This window comes from Acinonyx jubatus, chromosome B2, assembly GCF_027475565.1.
Source record: "Acinonyx jubatus isolate Ajub_Pintada_27869175 chromosome B2, VMU_Ajub_asm_v1.0, whole genome shotgun sequence".
Taxonomy (NCBI): Eukaryota; Metazoa; Chordata; class Mammalia; order Carnivora; family Felidae; genus Acinonyx; species Acinonyx jubatus.
The window spans coordinates 17,505,554-17,527,590 of NC_069385.1; the positions used below are offsets into that span (position 1 = coordinate 17,505,554).

The 22,037-nt window shown below is 42.8% G+C and overlaps 2 long non-coding RNA genes across 3 annotated transcripts; both read left to right on the forward strand.

Annotated features, from left to right (window-relative positions):
* Positions 1–3,022: 3,022 nt before the first annotated feature.
* Positions 3,023–6,010, forward strand: LOC128315800 (uncharacterized). Its single transcript, XR_008298874.1, has 2 exons — positions 3,023–3,718; positions 5,799–6,010. It is a non-coding gene; the product is annotated as an uncharacterized LOC128315800 (long non-coding RNA).
* Positions 6,011–8,029: 2,019 nt separating this feature from the next.
* Positions 8,030–20,305, forward strand: LOC113598638 (uncharacterized). Of its 2 annotated transcripts, XR_008298280.1 has the most exons (6): positions 8,030–9,486; positions 11,014–11,185; positions 12,983–13,041; positions 13,860–14,084; positions 14,550–14,714; positions 16,498–20,305. It is a non-coding gene; the product is annotated as an uncharacterized LOC113598638 (long non-coding RNA). The 2 variants fall into 2 exon arrangements; XR_008298281.1 differs by lacking the exon at positions 13,860–14,084 and having other exon boundaries at positions 8,033–9,486.
* Positions 20,306–22,037: the final 1,732 nt, after the last annotated feature.

Consider the following 22,037-nt stretch of genomic DNA (forward strand, 5'->3'; position numbering starts at 1 on the left):
GAGCCTGACGCGGGCCTCAAACTCACTAACCGTGAGATCATGACTTGAGCCAAAGTTGGACACTTAAACAACTGAGCCACCCAGGCACCCCTACAATTGATCTTTTTTAATTTTTTATTTTTATTTATTTATTTTTAATATATGAAATTTATTGTCAAATTGGTTTCCATACAACACCCAGTGCAATTGATCTTTTTTTAAAAAAACATTGAAGCATAATTGGAATTTAGCGTAAATTGTGTTAAGTATAACGTAAATTTATCTTTTATAAGTTTTGTTTTATTATTCAAGATTAAGTTCTTATCAAACAATTTTTATTTTTAGTGTGAAATTTTGGTCCCCGTTTTAAAGAGATTTAACTGACCTTTAGCCAGTTGGGTTACTATACCTTTTTTACAAAAGCAATTTGGTGTTGTCGTCCTTTAGTAAATTGAAGACCATGAGGACTGAGCCACCCAGGCACCCCTCACCTTTTCCACTCTTATTTCCTTTTCTTATACAAGACACTCTCTTTTCTGGCCCTAGGACATTCTGGTAGTGACAGAAATCATCCTGATAATTCTCCGAGTATGTTGTTCAGCCTTGGATATTCACAACCGGATGTGAATTATTCATGTCACCATCTTTAGGTACAAACATAGTCACGTGTCTTTTGTTTCATCTCTCCAGTGATGCACTAGGGCCGCCATTTCTCTCTTTAGCAGGAAGTTCATATTTCTTGCTCTTGATCTCATCTATCCCTGCTCCCACGATTACTTAAGCATCTTGGAGGCTTGTTCAGTCCAAAGGGTCAGTCTTGTGCCCAAATGCCAGTAGAAAAAGAACTGGAAAGTCTGATTAGTTTGCTAGGGGGCTTCCGATTATAGTTGCTACGATTCATTTTCAGCCCTACAGTGGTTTCATGGTAGAAAATGGACTTGCACAGTCAATGTGTCTTTGTCCGATGCTTTCAGGGTGCCTTTTGCATCTAGATCTTCCAGGTGTTTATGGCACCATTGGTAGATTTTTTTTTTAAGTTTATACTCACATGCTCAACCACATGATCCCAGAGTCCAATTTGGTGTAAGCAGTGCTGTGTCTGGACAGGTTTGTAGCCTCAGCCATCCTTGTCCCCTGCATGCTCCTTTCCCATCCACGTGGTGCCGGAGTGGAGTCAGTCCAAACTCCCCAGGCCTTCCAGGTGGTGTCCCTTTGGGTCCCTAGGGCCCCTTTTGTACCAAAAAAACCTTAGTTAAGAGCCTTCCAACCTCTTGAATAACTTCCCAATAAAACAGAACCTCGAAAGTTTTGTTTTTGTGGCAGTGAAGGGAGCCCCGAAGTCTGTGAACTTACAAAGCACATCATCTCGTTAAAACCCTTTATTTTAGGGGCGCCCGGGTGGCTCAGTTGGTAGACTGTCTGACTTTGGCTCAGGTCACGATCTCCTGATTCATGAGTTCAAACCCCATGTCGCGCTCTGTGCTGACAGCTCGGAGCCTGGAGCCTGCTTCAGATTCTGTGACTCCTTCTTTTTCTCTGCCCCTTCCCTGTTCATGTTCTGTCTCTCTCCCTCTCAAAAATAAGTGAACATTAAAAAACAAAAAACAAAAAAACCCTTTATTTTAGAAAGGTGAAGAAAGAAATAAAGATGAGGGCCCCAAACATAACAGCTAGACTAGACCTCTTCAATCTTAGCACAGTGTTCTACATACGCGAGTTTAATGATATCATGGCATAATCAATCAAACTCTCCCTAGAAAGTTTTATCTTACATTTTGTTTGCTTGAAGGAGAATCAAAACAAGCCATGGGCTTCTTGGAATCGTAGGACCATCCTTTTATATGTCCTGCTTTGTTAAATACGATGAGAATGTTAGACAGGAGCTGAATATTGAAGCCCTTTTCCTAATACACACTTTTTCTACCAAATTTTTAAAATTGTTTCAAAGGTCAACCAATATTTTTTTAAAAAAGCAAAAGGAGAAAGGATAATGGAAAATCAAATTGTCATATATATTTGTTTATGTGTATGGTGCTAACATAGTAAGTTGGCTGTCTCTTTTGAATATCACCTCGTTGAGTGGATTCCTCTGATTCTGAGTTGGGCCCAAACCACTGGGGCCTTGTTAAGACGGCGTACTGAAAGTCCTGTATGAATTTTTGTCTCTTGATATCTCTTCATATCTTTTCACGTAGAATCCTAGTTCTGGTTGGTTCTTTGGTCTTTCTCCTCAGGCTGCGTGGCTCCAGTTCCCTTCCCTTATTTTAGAGCGGTACCTTTTCCAGGCTTGAAAATGCTACGGCAAAAGCTAATTCATGGGTGCGGACTTCCAGGGGTTGCATGGCTCACTTCCTCCCTTGCAGATCAGGCAGCTGGGACACTTCTGTAAACTTACCCATTTGCGGACTGTGAGGTACAGCTTGATCTAATCACAGTAAGCTCTTAATACTGCTTTCCTCCAGAGGAATGGTGCTCACCCACCTGACACTGGCCTAAGAACATGAGGAATGGGCCACTCAAATGACTCTCCCCTGACTTCTGCAAAACCTCTCGGAATCCTTTCCAAACTATCAAGTTCTCCCAGACTGGTAAGACACCGTTGTTAGAGTCCCCTGCTAAACAACGTTCAATCTGCCTCATTATGCGCCCTGCTCCATTTTTTTTTTTTTTTGCCTTTGGATCCAGCTCAGTGCCTGGCACATCATGAGCAGGCAGGAAATATTTGTTGAGTTAAAAAAATTTAAAAAATTCATGACCCGATTAGACGGAGAGCTCTGGCCTGAGCTAAATGGGAATAACAAGAGGTGGAGGGCAGGGTTGGTGAGGGCGGGGTGCGCCGTAGGCAAATGTAAGTTCTGGGAGTGGTTCATGTTGGTTTCATAGATGAATTCAGACATTTGATAACCCTGTAAATAGACTGCTATTCGGTTATATAAATGGCACACTTAGCTTGTGGTTATAAAGTGCTAAAATAACTATGAAAAATGAAAGAGTCCATCAATCAAATGGTTGTTTTGCCTACGTGAAAGTCAAACAACCAATCTGACCGAGTTTTTTTCTCCTCTGAATCGACCCCATTGTTTCGGGACCCAACATTAGAGCGCAAACTGCCAATTTAAGGCAATGCTGAGTGCTGATTACAGCGCTCGGCAGGCTCCTGTGCGAAAAATGAAGCAAAGTAGGCTTGCTCAGCCATGACGCTGGCTCAGGAAATGTTTGTGCAAGTCAGTGACTGAGGTTGTTTTATCACTGAGGCTATCAGATTGTTTCCTCATGGAGGGCATTATGCAGGTGGTGGAAGGGAGAAACAAGAAGCATAAAAGTGGAAAGTAAGTTCTATATTTTGATCTCTTCAATTTAAAGGCAATTCCTTTCAAGTTGTAGTAAAGACTGGTTTGTGTATCTGTGTAAATAGACACTTACTGAAAGTCCCAGGGGCAGGCTGAACAATGGTCCCCCAAAGAGATCCAAGTTCGAATCCCAGGCACCTGTGACCGTGCTGCCTTACATGGCAAAGGTCCTCTTCCCCTGATGTCCCCATTCCTCCTCTTCCCTTGTCTCCCTCCTCCTCCTTTCCCTCCCCCCTCCCTCCACCCCTTCCCCTCTTCCTCCTTGCTCTCCTCCTCCTTCTTTGCTTGTAGCCAGCATTCATCCATTGGACATTCTGGCATTTTCTGAGGGCTGGCGGGATGAGCAGTGGCAGTGTCAAAAGGAGTCTGCTCTGTATCCTTCACTTCAGGTAGGCAGAGAGATAGCGTCTTTACAAGACCCCTACATCTGCCTGTTCACACCTGCTGTTTTCGGACCGAACCCGGGATTCTGGGGCTTTTCTGAGCTCCCTCTCTAAGAATACCGGTTTGTTTCCCAGGGTCGCTGTAACAAAGTACCAAAATTCGGTGGCTTAAAACAATGGAAATGTATTCTTTGGGGCCAGAAGTCTGACATCAAGGTGTCTGCAGGGCCATGCACTCTCTGAAGATCCAGGGGAGAGGAGAGTCTGTCCCATTGCTTTCCCGTAGCCTCTGGGGTTTGCCAGCAATTCTGTGAGACCCCAGTGTCTGCGTCCCTTCTCTTCTTCTGGTAACGACACCGGGCACATTGAATTAAAGGCCCACTCTGCTCCAGTATGACCTTATCCAAACTTACGTCTTAATTACATCTGCAAAGACCTATTTCCAAATGAGGTCACTTTCATAGGTTTCCAGGTTTAGGACTTAACATATCTTTTTGGGGGAACACAATTCAGCCCAGAAGAGCTGAATTCCTGTTCCCCTTGACTTAGAGGAACTCGGGTAAAGGGGCAGCTTATGGTAGGAATATACATTAAAAATAGGTCAATGGTGTGTGCACCTGGGTGGCTGTCAGTTAAGTGTCCAACTTGGGCTCAGGTCATGATCTCACAGTTTGTGAGTTTGAGCCTCTCATCGGGCTCTGTGCTGACAGCCCGGAGCCTGCTTCAGATTCTGTGTCTCCCAGTCTCTCTGCCCCTCCCCTGCTTGCACGTCTCCGTCTCTCAAAAAAATGAATAAATGTTAAAAAAAGTTAAAAAAAAAACTAGGTCACTAACATCCTGGAGCAAGAGCTTAATAGGGTTGGTGCTGGTGCTGGAAGGAGGTTTCCTAACACTGATAAGCTCTGGGGACCTCCGCAGCCAGAGGTGTGGAAACCCGTTTCTGTGCTGCCATTAACACATCTCGGCTCAAATCTGACTGTTGCTTTCTCCAGCCTCCCAGCACAAGTGACTTCCCATTTCTTTTTACCAATTTTGCTCCCCTACCACAACTGCAGTATGTTTTTGCGTTGGCTTTTCCAGTCCTGATTCTGCCCCATGATCTCTTCAGCTGTAACTGACACGTTCTTGTCAGGTTTCTTAGTTCTCATGCTGCTACGGACCGTATGTTTGTGTCCCTCCCAAATTCATATATTGAAACCCTACCCCTAAAGGTGATGGTATTAGGACACGGGGCCTTTGGGAAGTAATTAGTTTAAGATGAGGTCATGAGCGTGGAGCCCTCATCAGGGGATTAGTGCCCTTATAAGGGGAGAAAGAGATACCAGTGCACTGTCTCTCTCTATTTCTCTCTCCGTCTCTGTCCCCCATCTCTCTCTCTTGCTACCGTATGAGGACACAGTGAGAAGGTTACAGGCAGGCAGAGGCCCTCACCAGGGACTGAACCTGTCAACACCTTGCTTTTAGACGTTTAGCCTCCAGAGCTGTGAGAAATGAATGTCTGTCGTTTAAGCCATCCAGTCAATGGCATTTTGTTATAGTAGCTTGAGGTGACTCAGTCACATGCCTTATGGAGAGATTCTGAGTGACTCAGGCCCTCTGTGACAGGCTCTAGGGGAGGCCTTGGGAGGGCCAGGCCTGGGATGTGAGGTAGGTATGTTAATCTCCCCTGGTCTCAGGGGTGTGTGTGTGTGTGTGTGTGTGTGTATTGCTTTTTAATAGGACGTCGTGGTCTAACCCAAAGCCCCCCCTCTGTAAGCATTTGAAGCTTACCACAGGCGGCTGACACACCCCAAGTCCTCTCAAAACACAGCAGAGAGGCTGCCTTGATTCTTTTGGGCTGGGGTTCCCACCGGGTTAGGGACCGGGCAGAATTCAGAGGGGCTCTCGGCATCCTTACAGGCGACTCTGACAATCTTAGATGGCACCTCTGTGCTGGTGAGAGGCTTGTGCCCCCGCCATGGTGGGGCTGGTGTGTCTGTGGAGGACGAGAGCGCTAAGAGACCCAGACACTCACGGTGGCTTGGTGCCCAAGTGTGAAGGCCAGATCTGTGGATTAATGCTTGTTTGTTTTGCTTTGTTTTTTAAGCTGCTGAAGCACACGCTCTGTTTCATGATGAGGAGAGACAGCCAACACGCGGCTCACTGACCTCTGTTGTTGAACCTGTTCCAACTTAGAGATGTAAGAGCCCCTCTTCAAGCGTAAAGAAACCCCATTTGCCCCCGTGACTGAAATTTTAAGTACCTCTCAGGTCTGGTTTCAAGTCTGGCAATAAAACAAAAATCTTTCTCACCATTTCATAGATTGGGTCTCCCTCGTATGTTTTAAACAAGCACAGTTAGCAGAAGCCTCTGATATTTCTGGAGACAAAATGAATAGGGGCAAACTCAGTAGCATCTTGCTGGCCTTCGTGTAATCACAGCTGTGGAATGTTCTGGCTCCTCTCGCTGCACAAGAAAACCTGATTATAACAGGAGATGGAAATGTAAGCTAGACGTATTGAGGAGTAACATTGACAAAGGTGAAATGTACAGAGGTCTATAAATCCTTGAAAGGCATTGATGGGAAAGAACTTGTTTTCTCCCATCCTCTAGTCTTCCTATTTGGAAGAACGTTGGTCACAGTACAGTTTACATGAGTTCCAGGTTCCAAAACAAGCAGAACTGAGAGTCTCAGATTTCCAGACAGAAGGAAAGCATGCGGCATTTAACAACACTCAATACAGACTCACAGAACACAGGCAGTAAAGGGTTAACAAGACCTGGCAACAGTTTAATTCCCTCCTCAGGCTGCTCTGTCTGGCTGTCCCTGGGATAGAAAAACCAGAAGCGATAGCGTTGGCCTGCTCAGAACTTCCAGTCCAGTTGGGGAGAGAAGCTATCACTCAGGGAAAGATTAGACAGCATTCAAGTGGTTAAGTGAAGAGAGTAATGGGGGTGCCTGGGTAGTTCAGTCAATTAAGTGCTGACTTTGGCTCAGGTCATGATCTCACGGTTCATGAGTTTGAGCCCGCGTCGGGCTCTGTGCTGACAGTGCAGAGCCTGGAGCCTGGAGCCTACTTCTGATTTTCTGTCTCCTTCTCTCTCTGCCCCTCCTCTGCTCACACTCTGTGTGTGTCTCTCTCTCTCAAAAATAAATAAACATTAAAAAAATTTAAAAGAGAGCAATGGAAGAACTACAGTTCTTGAACAACATGGTTTTGAACTGTATGGGGCCACATACATGCAGATTTTTTTGATGAAGAAAACTTATGCACATTTATTTTGTTGAATACAGGATAGTACTGAAACCGTATTTTCTCTTTCTTAAGATTTTGTTAATAACATTTTTTTCCTATAGCTTATTTATTGCAAGAATACAGTACATAACACATGCAACATACAAAATATGTGTTGCTAGCCTGTTCACGTTATCAGTAAGACTTCCAGTTAACAGTCAGCTGTCAGTAGTTTCGTTTTGGGGAAGTCAAACGTTATGCAGGATGGGGCGCCTGGGTGGCTCAGTTGGTTAAGCCTCCGACTCTTGATTTTGGCTCGGGTCAGGATCTCACCGTTCGTGAGGTGGAGCCCCGCGTCAGGCTCTGCGCTAACAACAGGGAGCCTGCTTGGGATTCTCTCTCTCCCTCTCTCTCTCTGCTCCTCCCCCCCACCGCGACACATGTACTAGCTCGCTCGCTCTCCCTCTCTCAAAATAAATAAATAAACTTTAAAAACAAAGTTATACAGGGATTTTCAACTGTTGTTCAAGTGTCAACTCCATTTTATAATAATCGTCAAAGCCATTCTATCCACTGTTATTGTTCTGAGCTGCCAAAGGAAGGGGCCATGACTTTAGGTTGTGACGGCCAGAGATGAAGCAGGGCTAGACCAGGGGAATGGGCAGGAGTTTTACAGATGAAAGAACAGGGGTCTTTCTGGGTGGGCAGAATGAAGTGGGAAGAGGGCATGGAGGGGAGATGGAAAGGTGTGCTCAGGAGAAGCAGAATTTGTAATAGAGGTGTTGGGGAAAGCTTGGGCATTTGGTCTTCATGTTTTACAAATACTCCGAGGGAAGCAGAAGGAAAAACATCCATTCTACAAAGTCCGGGTTTTGTAATAACTGCTGATAATCCAGGCTTACGGACTGCAGGGTATTTAAAGGCGTGTTTTATTGTAAAACTTCAAATAAAATATTGTATACAATGATACTGAGATATAAACTGTATGAAACCTCAGAATGGTAAAGGCCAATTCTTGTACAATTTCTCTGATAAGTCCTTTTGTGTCAGGTCTTTTAGGCTTTTTTTTTTTTTTTTTTTTTAATCATAGAAAGAAATGTTGCCTTAACCACAGTGCTTTGAAATATCTCACATGGGAAGGTTTCTCAATGAGAAAACAATTATGTAATTCTACTCATGTTTACCTCACTTCGGTGCGCTTTAATTTACTAGAAGCTGAGGTACCTCCCAGAAATCTCTTCAACCCCAAGATAGAACTTGTGAATGGAAACAGGGTGATATAGAAAAAAAACCACCAGACGCCGAATAGAAGCGAGGCAAGATTTTATTCACAGCCGGGCCAAACCTGACCTCCTGACGTTAAGGAGAAAAGTGCAGAGAGTGGGCCCCGAACAAAGGCAGCGGTGGGCTTATATGGATTTTAGCAAGTCAGAATACATCACTATTTGGTTAACCAATTACAATCAGCGGCATTTCATGGTAGCCAATTATATTGTGACACAAAGACGTTAGTTTTGGCGGGAACATATAAATTTTGAAGGTCTTTGTCCTAAGAGGGTTTAAAATGACCATAGTTAGATACCTGAGATGCGGTAGGGCAGTGAGTATGTGACTTTTTACCTGTTGGTCTTGCCTAGGCCAGACCTTGGTAGAGGGGGTGGGGGAGCGTTTTGCATCCTAAGTTATCTATTTAGTAAGCAGGCGAGGTCACAGAAGTGAGATAGGGCGGTTAGCAATTACTGAGAACCCTAATAGGGAACTACATAAGCCTTTTATCTCAACTATTCATGAAAGGTGAGTTTAAGCCGAGCTTATGTACAATAGGCTTTCTGATATCTTATAAGTTGACCTATTACATGAATGTTGCCATCAGGTAGGAAACCTGATGGTTTTAGATCTAGCACTTTGTGTCAGTTTAGCAAGAGTCAGCTGCCTTTTACTCATCCGTGTGAAGCTGGCTTCTAGCAAACAGACCTCATAAAGGCCCCAGAATCCATGGAAACTGCTTGCATCCAGACCCTAAGTTACTGCCCTTCTCCCAATTAACTTTGCGAGCAATTCACATCACAGATGCCAAGTGGGAAATACAAAATGGCACCTCGGATGCTGCCCTGTTGTCTCTTGGTGCTTCTACCCACGCTGGTACAGCACAGAGAGGACTCAGTGGGCGCCGGGTACACCCGGATAGCATTTGGGCTGTTTGCCGGAAAGCTGAGCCTGGTCAACCTCAGAGCCCTGCACCCCCCCCCCCCCCCCTTGCCTTTTAGGAGGTGCAGATCACGGCCTGACAAAGCCCATTGAAATGTAAGCCCCTACCCAGAAGTTCATGTTTGACTGATGAATATGTCCCATTGTGAATCTAGGCGTGTCTCAGTTGCCGGCGGGTATTCTGTGAAAGGCCTGTTTGTATATGCTAATTGAGAGCATTTAAGTGTGACAGAGTTGCTGCTTTCTGCCAAGCAGAGATTGAGAAGTGAGGTTTTCCAGGGCCCAGCGAAAGACCGGAGCCCCCACCACCAGGTGTTTGCGACGCACAGACCACGGAGAAGAAGAGGCTGGGTAAGCAGAAAGCCTGTGTTCACAGAGGCCACCATTGGAGATGAGGGTGATGAGGGAGGGGAGGAAAACGCGAGTCAGGCTGACAGCACCTGCCGAGGGGCTTCTACAGAAAGGCTCATCTCCCCTTTCTGGATTCTTCCCACCCTCTACCACAGGTGCCTAGTGTCCCGCGCTTCAGCATATTAACCATGTCTTTGATTGTCTACTGACCCGTTGACCTTTGGGGCCTTGTGACCCTGGAGGGAGGGACTCCAGAGCAGGCCAGTTCCTAGAGATAGTAAACAACTCGCTTCCAAGGGCGCTTGTCAAATACGACACAACCAATCCAGGGTCCGCACCCTGACACCTCCTTTCCTGAGCTTTCAAGCTCTGGGCCACTCTGCACCCCACGGCCAGCTACCAGACAGCCGTGGGCAGCCCCTACTCTTCAGAACCCCCCAAAGTTACTCAAACTAGCCAGTCCTAAATAGCTCCCCCTGCCTTGCTCGGTCTCTCCTGCACAAACTACTCTAAAGGCTCTGGCCCACAGCTGGCCTCCTTCTCCCTCTTCCTCTTGGCCAACCCTCCTGCCCTCACGTGTGGCCCCTCGTGGTGTGGCATGCCTTCTCTGTGGGACTCTGAGGAACACACTATCTTTTCAGTGGCGATCGTCTCCTGATCTGTTGGTCTCACCATACCTAGATGGTAAAACCCATGACAGCATTCAGTTCTGAAAATATCTCAGAGGCCAGTGCCTTAGCTGAGCCAGTCTGCTCCCTACGTCCCCACACGCTTACCTCACCCCTGCGACCGGTTGTCTTTGCTCTCAGCGTTAGAGACGTCCCCTGGGGATCAGTAGGTCAGTTATGTGAAATTAAAGCAAAAATGAAAGTGTAACAAAGAACAGGTAGCAAGAGTGCCTAATATTATCTCCAAAATCATCTAATGGAATCTCTGAATATTTAAGGCTGAAGTAAAGCCTGAAGTGCTTATTTTGTTAGTTACCCAGTGTTTGGTCAGTGAGAAGAAATGAGGTGAAATTAAAAGTAAATTTCAGGTCCACTGACCTAGATAGATCCTGGCCAAGAATGGGCTGGACGTGGGTGGCAATCTTGAGAGATGCGAGGACAAGAAAAGCCTAGGGGCGTCTGGGTGGCTCAGTCGGTTAAGCGTCTGACTCTTGGTTTCAACTCAAGTCGTGATCTTGAGTTCAAGGCATGAACTCACAGTTTGTGAGTTCAAGCCCTGCCTCAGGCTCTGTGCTGACAACGTGGGGCCTGCTGGGGATTCTCTCTCTCCCTCTTTCTCTGCCCCCCTCTTGCCCACGTACTCACTCTTTCTCTCTCAAAAACAAATAAACATTAAAAAAAAAAAAAAAAAGGAAGAAAGAAAAAGCCTAACATTTATGGGGTGGTTACTCTGTGCCAGGACAGCTGCGGAGGCTGCGAATCAATCATTTAATCCTCCAACAAAACTGAGGAAAATGCTTTATTTCTTTATTTTATTTTTTTAAATAATTTTTTAAAAAGTTTATTTCTTTGTATTTAGAGAGAGAGAGAGAGAGAGAAAGGCAGAGAAAGAGGAAGAAAGATTCCCAAGCAGGCCCCACACTGTCAGCACGGAGCCCAATGCGGGCGTTGAACTCACAAAGCTGGAGATCATGAACTGAGCAGAAGTCAAGAGTCAGATGCTTAACCGACTCATCAACTGAGCCACCCAGGTATCCCAAAAATGCCTTATTTCTATTTTAAAGATAAAGAGATGGAGGCACATAGATGCCGAGTGACTTACCCAAGGTCATGTGACTAGCTGGGCACCAGAGATGGGGTTCCAATCCAGCCAATGTGGCTCCAGAGTCTGTGCTCTCAACCTCTTTGCCACCTTGTGTAGCAAAGCGAGCCCCTTTGGGGGGCCGGACAGACCCACATACAAATTTGACCCTACCAATTTTTAGTTGGGTCATTTTGGGTTAGTAACTTGACCAGCTATGATATAAGGGTTCATGTATAACATAAGGGTGATAATCCTTATCCTGCAAGGCTCTTCTGAGGATAAAATAAGAATCCTGAAATGAAAAACCCTAAATACAATGGTACATCAGTAAGGGGTAGGCAAACACCCTTTTTTTTTTGTCCTCAGCAAGACATAGCTGGTCACTGCATCATTACTCTTCATGAGTGACCCCCTGGTTCCTCATACGAGAAGTATTTAAGAAAAGGCGGAATGTGGAAAGTTCTGGAAAATATGTCATTCGCTAAATCTTCCCTCCGAGGAGGAATCCAGGCAAGCCGGGCCGACGTTCAGCCAGTAGGCTCCAGCATGCCCACAGCAGTTGTTAAAATATGCAGCGTGTCCGCTTGGGTTGGTAATTAGCCGTTTCCCTGAGACTTCTTCCCCCCCCCATGCCCCGTCTCTCCAGGTTACCGGGCTCGGGCCTCCAGGGCGTCGCGACTGGCATCCGTTCTGGTCAGTTGGAGCCTTGTTGCTCTGGTGGTTAAACATCCCGAGTGTCCCCACTGGAGGCAAAAGCAGAAGAAGGGCTGCACTGACCAAGACCCCGAATCTTGGGCGGGGGCCAGCCAGAGCAGGAAGCGTGTGCTGGGCACACTGCCCTCCTTTTACGTGCTTGGGGATCAAAGAGACAGAGAGAACAAGCGACAGTTTTCTTCCTTCTGCCCTCCCCTCTCCTCATTCTCACCTTTGAGAGTGACCTCCTAAAGAGGCAGGTTAACATTTTTAGACCCTCAACCACAATGAAAATGTCCATGTTTATGAAAATATTATTCCAAAGCGGATCTGTGCCACATTAGGCTGACCGGAGAGATAAAATCACCTTTCTCTGGGCTTAGGCCAAATTGCGGGCGGCTTCTCTGAACTGTAACTGCTCCCAATTGTAAGGGGGCACTTCTTGAAAACCCCCTACCAAGAATTCCATCTGCACTGGGACCACCCAGCCTCACTCACACTGACGATCAGTCCAGATACAATTGGCTTCAATTAGATCTTTTGAAAACAGTTTCCTGTGAGCTTGGCCATGAAGCCAGGAGGCATCTGAATAATAACATTTGAGCTCTTGCTTGGAGCAAGGTTAGGTTGCTTTGGAGTTTGAGCCAAGGCTTTATCCACTTTGCCGTGGGCATCTGGGAGAAGGCTTCTGAGATTTGGCAAACTCTGCTAAAGACAGTTCGTGAACCGTATTTATCACACCATTTTCAGAGCGAAACCCCGGAATCGTATTTCCCTTCGTATATACTAACTGCCCAGCTTTCCGTGTAACTCCTCATATGTAATCTAGGTCTGCCTTCTCAAAAATCCTATAAAGTGCCCTTACAAATGAATGAAATAAGATTTAGAGGTATTGAGTGCCCCACTTGCAGACGGAGTGAAAATAGAATCTTTCTATATGGTATTCTGCACTTAACCAAATTGCCTGAAACTGAGAAATCATAAACAAATCAGTTAATATTTTCTAGGAAGTAGGAATCCTTTTAAATTATTTCGACTTTTTTTTTTACAGGTACGATCTGTTAACCTTATCCACATTCCCCGATACGCTGAAAAGCCGAGAAGCGGGTGGTAAGTGTGTATGTGCATTTACACATGCTGTAAGAACTAGAAAAAGGCCTTAGTGATCATCTAGTCCATTTTGTCCCAAAGGATGTGTCTCAGGATGTTAATACAGGTTATGCATTAAAATAAGCTTTTGATCAATTAAAGTTCAGAACAGTGATTTAAACAGTGAAGCAGGTGTATTTACTGTAGGGCTCTCAGGGATTTTAATAGACCAGATGGTTGTAACCAGGTGATGACATATTAAACGTTCAACAACCAGTTCTCCAGAGGAAAAGCCCTGCTTTGTGGCATCTGCTGATTTCTGTGCTGTAAATATTCCCCTCACGGTCAATTTCAACCTTCCAACACAACATCAGTGATGGTAAACTTGGTCATCCGTACTGGCCACAATCTAGACAGCAGATGTAAATAACCTCAAGAGCAAACATCAAAGCAAAATGTAGTGAAAGACTTGGGAAGTATTGTTTTGAGTAATTATTACCTTGTTTTTAATATAATTTAGTTAACTGTAAGTTAAACAATTTAATTTTTAATAATGATCGTGTTTAACAATTCACTCACAAAATTCCTAAAAATGTAGCAATTGACGTTTGAAAGCTAGAACAAACCGGATCCAGCACACCAGTGTTTATGGTTCCCAAAGGGGTTTGGTGTGTTGGGGGGGGGGGATATTATATGGCAGTCTCCAGAATTACTTGACCCAGGACCCTTTCTTCAAGTAGGATTTTATAGGATTTGTGTTCTGGGGTGCACATCTTGGAAACTGCTGATGTCGTTCAACTTTGTCATTTTTCCCCTTTTGTTTTTCTTCATTTTCAAAGCTCGTATGGTTTCCTGACTACTAGCTGGGAGCTTAACGTACCACACTTCCACTCAATTTGATTCAATAAATAGTTATTGGACTCCTGTTATGTGCAAAATATTATGCTGGTCTTACAGAAAATGCTAGATGACTAAGAGTTCCTGCCCTTGGAGAGGAAGCTGTAGGACAAATTTACAGAGAACTATAGGCGAAGGCAACATCCAGTTAGTGACCTAGGAAGGATGTAAGTATATAACTTTGGGAGATCAGAGCAAAACAAATCATATCCAGCTATTATGGTAGGAGATAACCAAGTCCAAAGTGGGGCTGGAGATTCAGCAGTGCCTGGTGCTTGGGGCTAGAAGAGGTAGACATAATGGCCACCGTGTGCCCCTCTTGTGCAAAGTCTTCTTCAGCAGACGAGTGTGGGAGGTCCTGGTGTAAGGCCAGTGAAACCTAGCTCTTCAAAAATTAGCATTTTTAAATTACCAGGTAGACTGAGCATTTGTTCACACGCTAATTAGCTCTTTCTGTTTTCTCCGCTGTGAATTGTGTATTTGTATCCTCTGCCCACCTTTCTATAGGTTTTCCTTGTTCCTCCGCCCCTTTGCAGGGATTTCTTGTATGTTCGATTGTATAAATTACAGTTATTTAAAATACTGTCTCCCGGCCTATCCCCCATGCTTCATTGGTCTGTGTTGTCTTCCAGAGGCCATACAGTGGAGTGGGTGAGCACCAGGGCTCTCAAGGTCGGGTTCATCTCTCCTACACTCTGGATGTGACCTAGGACAAGTCACTTAACTGATCTGTGCCTGATTCTTCATCTGTCAGATGAACAGTAGCCCCTGCCTCATAGGAGAGGTAGTAAGATCAGGTGAATGAATACCCTTTAAAATTTTTGCTTAGTGATTATTAGCCTTTATTAGTTAACCTGAAGTCTCTGCATTTGATGTCATCAAATGCATTCGTTTTCACTTTTATGGTTTATGCTTCTTGGGGCTTTTTGAAGAAATTCTCCAACTTCTTTTTTCTATTAATTGTATGTCTTTATTTTCACACTTAGGTCTTTAATGGCCTGAGGCAACCCTTCAACTTTAATATTCACCCTGTAATGTGCCCACCCCATGTCTGAATAATCCACTTTATGATTTTTTCCTTAAGTACCTTCTCTAAAATTGGTTTTAGATTAAATATAATGTGTTACATGCAAATGGTAAAACTGTTAGTGCATATTTTTTCGTTCATATCAGACTGGGGCATCCTTATCTAGGCTTTTCAACCTTTCTGGTTTCTTTAAAAAAATATGTCTCTTGGAAATAATATTAATAATTAATTATAATAATTTCTGTCTTTAGATCTCTGTTTTAATTCATTTATATTTAAAAATAATTATATATTATCTAACATGATAGATAATACTATTATATGAGAGTATATGATATATTGCTGCCATCTGATTTCATGTTTTCAATTTACCACGGCTTCTTATTCTTTTTCTCCTTTTCCACTTTTCACAGCCATATCAGATTTCTTTCTATTTGTTTAAAAGTTTTACCTCCCATCTATATTCGAATATAAGTTAAACTGCCTTAATTTCATAGATTATCTTAGAGCAGGATCTATTATTTCGAGGTATTGTACAATTCTCTCTAAAATAAGGGCTTATTGACTTTAATAAAAGTAAAACATTATTCAGTTTCCTAATTAAATATGGGAAAGTTGAAAGCACAATAGAATACTGTTTGTTAACCTCTAAAATATGTAAAACGTAAGTGTTTGGTAATACCCAGCGTGGAGAAGGTGCATGGAGACAAATAGTATCGGTGTAGGCATAAACTTTGGAGACACCTTGGCAACATCTACCAAAGTTTTGAATGTTCATACATTTTGATTCATCCTTTCCATTTCTAGGTATCTACCCAATGGATAAGGCTTTAATTGTAGCATTATTGCAAAAACCGATAGTCTGTACTGTTTCAGTTTCTTACTATGAGTATATATCACTTTTTTCATTAAAAATGTACTATATAAAAATAATATATAAATATATAATAGAAAAGAGGAGAGAAATGTAAAGATGTTATAAAGCCAAAGCAAAGCTTGGAATCAACACTTTGGGAATCTCTGACTTCATGTATCACTTTAATTGTTTCTGTTTAGAAATATTAGATGGTCAGTGGTGCCTCGGTCAGTTTGGTCTGCTATAACAAATCACCATAGACTGGGTGGCTTAAACACCAAACACTTATTTCTAATAGTTCTGGAGACTGGGAAGTCTAAGACCGAGGCACCAGTAAATCTGATGCCTGGTGAGGGCCTCCTTCCTGGTTTGTAGATGACCATGTTCTTGTATCCTTGCATGGTGGAAAGAGAGCCTGGGCCAGCTCGTTTCCTTTTCTTATGAAGGCACTCATCCCATCATGGAGGCTCCACCTTCATGACCTACTTACCTCCCAAGGCCCCAGCTCCAAATACCATCACATTAGGGCTTCAGCATATGAATTTGGGTGAGGGGGGGAGGACACAAACATCCAGTCCATCGTAAGAATATTATTGTATTTCAATGAAATAAAAATGGGATTTTCTTTGCTCTTATAACACTTTTTTACATGAGTGCTTCAGAAATTCAACATCGTTTTCCTGTTTTATTTTTATAGGGAGTTTACTTAAGCTAAGAAGAAGTTAAAATTAGCTGTCAACTGCTGTCCCACAGTGAGCTAACCCAGCCTCGAGGCCTGACTGACCACAGTCATCTCTGGGGGTGTACGTTTGTCTGAGAAACACATCACAGAGGTAATTGTGATTCTCCCTCCGCAGTCATCATTCAGTTCTTTGTACACATGTCTCAAGAGGAAAATCCCTATCAAGGGCTGTGTAGGGGCTTACATTTACTTTGGAATTATTCCATTTATTTTTACTTTTATGGACCATTCAAATTGTAATCATCGGTCAGTCAGCTACATGACTTGGTAACCAATGAAATTTGACAATCTTAGTGGCCTTCCATTAGAAAGAATTGCATAATAGTCCATGAAATTACAATTTTGAATTGAATTCTTGAAACAGGCCTAGAAGCCACAGAATCAAAGCAAATGGCAAGTGTGAGTTTAGAAGAGGCAGACCTGTGAAGCCATGTTCCCAAGGTCTGGAAGCAAGGATTTTACAGCGGAATTCACAGGCTTGACAAGGCTTCAGGACAGGGAACTGAAGCAGCCCCCATTTCCAGCTTTGATCTGTGTTCTGTTCAAACAAAACACCTTGCTTCCTGAATGCTGCTTTGGCTTAATTTCAGCAGAGTAGCAATTCTTAATCCAAAACAATCAAGAAGAATTTCTACAGTGGTCAAACAGCATTTTTCTGAGTGCTTGGAAATCATGAACGTCCACTGTTGAAAAATATTCTCTAGCAAACAAGGCAGAGAACATGAATCAAAGTGCCAGACAATGCCAGGGTCAGTCTCAGTGGCCCTGAAACCAACTAAGACTCCAGTGAAGTACGTGTCTTGATTCCCTCAGCTGTGAAATAAGTACATCATGCAGCTTCACGCAAAAATTGAAAATTGTGCTCTAATGGGTATGTGTACGTATGTGTGTGTATGTACACGATTCATCCGCATGCCATGCCAGTCTCGCCCGAATGAAGCAAATAAAACTTTGGTTAATTCTCAGTTTTCAGGTATTACTCACGATCTCCTCTCTGCCTCCAAACCACTCTGTCCATGTTTTCATTAATGTGTTCGTCCTATTGTGATGTAGTTAGTAATTTATCCATCTTTCTTCCCAGATCTTTCTCCATCTTTCTCCCCATCTTTATATTTTCTTTCTTTTTGTTCGTCTTTATATTTTCAAAGCCAAATACAATACCTGGCATATATTAGGCACTCTATAATGTCCAAAGAATAAAGATGTGAGCCAATGTTAAAGCCTAACTATAGTCTGATTGGACTGTGACCAGATACTTTGAAAGAGTAAATACATCATTCACCACACACAGATTTAAAGGGGTGTGTGATAGCATTGCTAGAAGACAAGACGTAGCAGACAGCACTCTTTCCTGGATGGCAGAGGGAAAAAAATATATACATATGCATCCTCACCTTTAGATTTGGACAAAATCGAGGACAATTTCCATCCCAATCATTTATTATCTAAATTCCTGGTCACCAAGGTCCTTGGAATGTCAAAGGCAGCACAAATGTACATTATTTAAAATATATTCCTAAAGGTCTTAAGGATATTAATAAGGTCACAGAAAAAGCTAGTGACACAGGTCAACTTAATTGTTCTCTTTTGTCTACAAAACTTTTCTATGTGAAAAGAAGTCATTTGAATTCTTACCCACCTTAAACCACTAACCCCATAAGTTTACTGATACACATTTATTTCAAATTAATTTTTTAAATTTTATTTCTTTTTGAGAGAGAGAAAGAGAGAGAGAGTGTGTGTGAGTGGGTGAGGGGCAGAGAGAGAGGGAGAGAGGGAATCCCAAGCAGGCTCTGTGTTATCAGTGCAGAGCCCAGTGCTGGGCTCGAACTCACGAACCATGAGATCATGACCTGAGCCAAAATCAAGAATCAGGTGCTTAACCAACTGAGCCACCCTGTTGCCCCGTTTTAAATTAATTTAATGAACAAAATAAACAGTGCCAATTATATCCCTGAATTTCAGTTAAGGCTACTACTACTCATTAATACAATGGTAACTTAAAAGGAGAATTTATATACTAATGGCATATTCACAGGCCTATGTGTTGAAAGGGACTTGCACTTCCAATGAGAGGAAGAACATTTTTGCTTGTCAAGCTGGTAGAAAGGAACCAATTTGAATTGATGGGATGATTTTAGGAATGGGCCTTTGGACAATTGGATATAATTGGTTAATATTTTTAGAGCGTTGGGAATAAGTGGTTAATAATTTTTAACAAAGAAAGAATCCTTGGGTTGGTGACTTTTCCTTTAGTCTGAGATTCAGTACCAACAATTTTGTGCTGCTTGCTCATCAAGGAGATGGCTGATGGGGAGTGGGGGAGTGCAGCATGGGGAGGCCAAAGGCACAGTAAGAGACACCTGCCACACAGCATCTTAGAATCTTTGAAGGTCAAGGTATTAGGACCCAAGAGAAGTAGTTGAGGTCAAGATCGTGATTGATGAGAGCAGGTACTTTTATTTCTCTGATGTAATGACAGCATCATTTAGGAAAAAATGTGAGGTTATTCTCCTACATGGACCAGTCCTTGAGGACGTAAAGAAGAGAACGGTGGTACTTGGGAAATGGGAAAGGGAAGGGGCCTTGACTTAAGGGAATCAGCTGAATGTCCTTCACCCCCAATTTGGGGGGTGACTTAAAAAGTAGGAAGAGCACTATAAATGGTGGCCCTTGAATTTTCTGGAGAGACCAAGGGCCCCACCCAATCTAGGTGATGCTCTGCAGTATGACAGGAACTTTGATGCTCCCACTGCAGTGCAATTCTGTTTGGTTAAGATTCTGTTCATCTTCTGAATGGGAACATCAAGCTGCCAGTCTTTCTAGATATTATTTGCCAAACCACTGTCATCTCCTGAGCAAGATTCTTTTCCTTACATCAAGACACCACTAAGCTTAGGAGATCTCTAGACATCTAGACTGGTAGAAGTTGGGGGATAAAGCTTCCAGAGCTGGTCCTAGCTGAGAACTGAGAGACTATGTGTCCCTATTACATTCTCAGGAAGATACCAATACTTGAGGTAACTTGGATGAGTTCCTTGCAGCTGAAGAAATCTCACCAGAACATTGATTTTTGTATCCTCATATCTGAGCTCCATTCCTGGTGGCTAGATTGTATTTGTTGACTGAAGCTGAATTGACTTTAACTGACTTTCCCAAACTGTTTTTACCCTTTTGTTAAAGGGGTGAAACCTGGGACGTCTCAACTACTAGAGAATGTTGCCACTGCTACTGATGATGGCAAAGATGCTTTAATTAAGCAGCATTTAAAGTTTTTAGTCCTTTATTTCATAGCAACTACCGTGAGGTAGGTGGGAAGCTTTGGTTGCATATTCCAGCTTAGGGAGACTTCCAAATTCTCAGAGGCTATCTAGGTACTCAAATTACATTGAGATGAATCCAAATATACTTCCTTGCTTTGTTTCAAAGTCCCATACAGAAAACAACAACAACAATAACAAAAAACAAAGGAAAAGACTTCAAAAAATTTCCCCTAACTTTCTCACTTTTGAGATATCCTATTCTATATATATCTTGCTGAGAGAGTTCAAATTCACATAATTCTAAAATAGCATATTAAAACACTTTTAAAAATTAGTTGTCACTAGATTGGTATTGCCATAGAGTTAAGGCCAAACCTATGTCGGCCATGTCTGCTGCATCCTTTGTAACGGTGGCTGGCACTCGTTCACTACTAAGTGAATGAAAAAAAAGTCAGGATTTCTTTCTTTCTTTCTTTCTTCCTTTCTTCTTTCCTTCCTTCCTTTCTCTTTCTTTCTTTCTTTTTTTTTTTTTTTTAATTAAAGTTTGGTCTCACAGATCCAAATGCCTAATTCAGAGTTGTTAGGTTGTAAATCTATACACTCATTCCAGTGATTCTGCCATTATTCTAATCCCTTTTGCAATTCTCATATTGGAATTCTTGTCTTAGAGCAAGGCATGTGGTTTTGAAGGATTTATTGGCGGCAAACTTTGCTTTTGTGAGGGGATCTGCTATTTAGAAAACGCAAAAGGCATCTGGAGCCCAGTCTGGTAAATACGTTGAGTAATCTAACTTTATAATCTCATTCATATGTGATTAGAAACTGACAAGATTAATTTTCTGATGCATTTAATAAACTGTATCTGAGAACCAGTTCACGGATGTTTTGCAGAATGGTGACAAATACATATATTATCTACGTGGGCAACTACCTTAAATGGAACTACATTGCTTTTATGCTTCTTTAAAAAAAAAAAATCTCATAAAGTTTTGTCGCATTAGAGAAACAAAATGCCAAGCCGTCCTTATTTCGCATTCACTGGCAGTGCCTGTAGATTACTCGGAGCCGAGTGTCGCGAGCCCATCCCTTTGGTCACCTGGACCAGAGGTCCTGAGAGCCATGATGAGTTTGAATTTGCATACTTCAGCATGCCAGAAGGGATGGCGTTACCGCTCTTGCTTCTTTAGTTGATTATATTTTCACTGGAATTAAAATAATAAGCTTCTGTGCTACCTATTAACTTCCTACATGCTGAGATGAGAATAGCTTGAAGCTGTGGAAAAATGCTGATATGCTTAAAATAAAGAACCAAAATAGCCATATAAACAAACCTCAGGGAATTTTCACCAAGAACTTACTGCCAAATAAATCTTCAGCCAGTGAAAATGCTGAATATTTTATTTCAAAAAGGAACTATATTTTTAGTCTCTGCCATGATTGTCAACACTCAATTGTCATAATAAACATAACCATTCATAAAAATATATATATATATATAGAAGCAACCGTTTTCAGAAACCCTATCAGCCTCCCCGTGTGCTAGTGGAAGCTGAAATGCACAATTAACCCCTGGTGATCACAAGCATTATGTTGGGGCATTTGTAGATTGTGATGGGGAAGAAGAAAAAAACAGCCCCTGTCAGATGTCAGTTTCAGGAAAATTGCTGGTTTCCACAGTGCCCTTCCCACAAGAACAAAAGACGGGCTGAAAAATAAAGGCAAACACTGGTCATGTTTCATGGTATTTTACTAATATTTTCTTCTCTCTCTGTTTTTCCCTTTTGTGTTCATTTTATTGAACCCACTGTTATGAGGCGGAAAACTGAAGCAAACTGATCAAGTAATTCAGTCCAGGGCGCCTGGGTGGCTCAGTCAGTTAGGCATCCAACTTCGGCTCAGGTCACGATCTCCCGGTTTGAGAGTTCCAGCCCCACGTCAGGCTCTGCGCCGACAGCTTGGAGCCTGGAGCCTGCTTCGGATTCTGTGTCTCTGTTTCTCTCTGCTCCTCCCCCGCCCACACTTTGTCCCTGTCTCTCAAAAAGAAATAAACATTAAAAAACATTAGAAAAAATTCAGTCAACAAGGCCATTAGAATATGCATTGTAAATATGATCTATATTATAAAACAATAGACATTTATCTTAGAATTGGACATGTAATTGTGTATTTTGATCTTTTTCCTCTAGTGTGTTATGAACCGTTTTCCATGTTAGTAAAAAGTCTTCAAAAAGG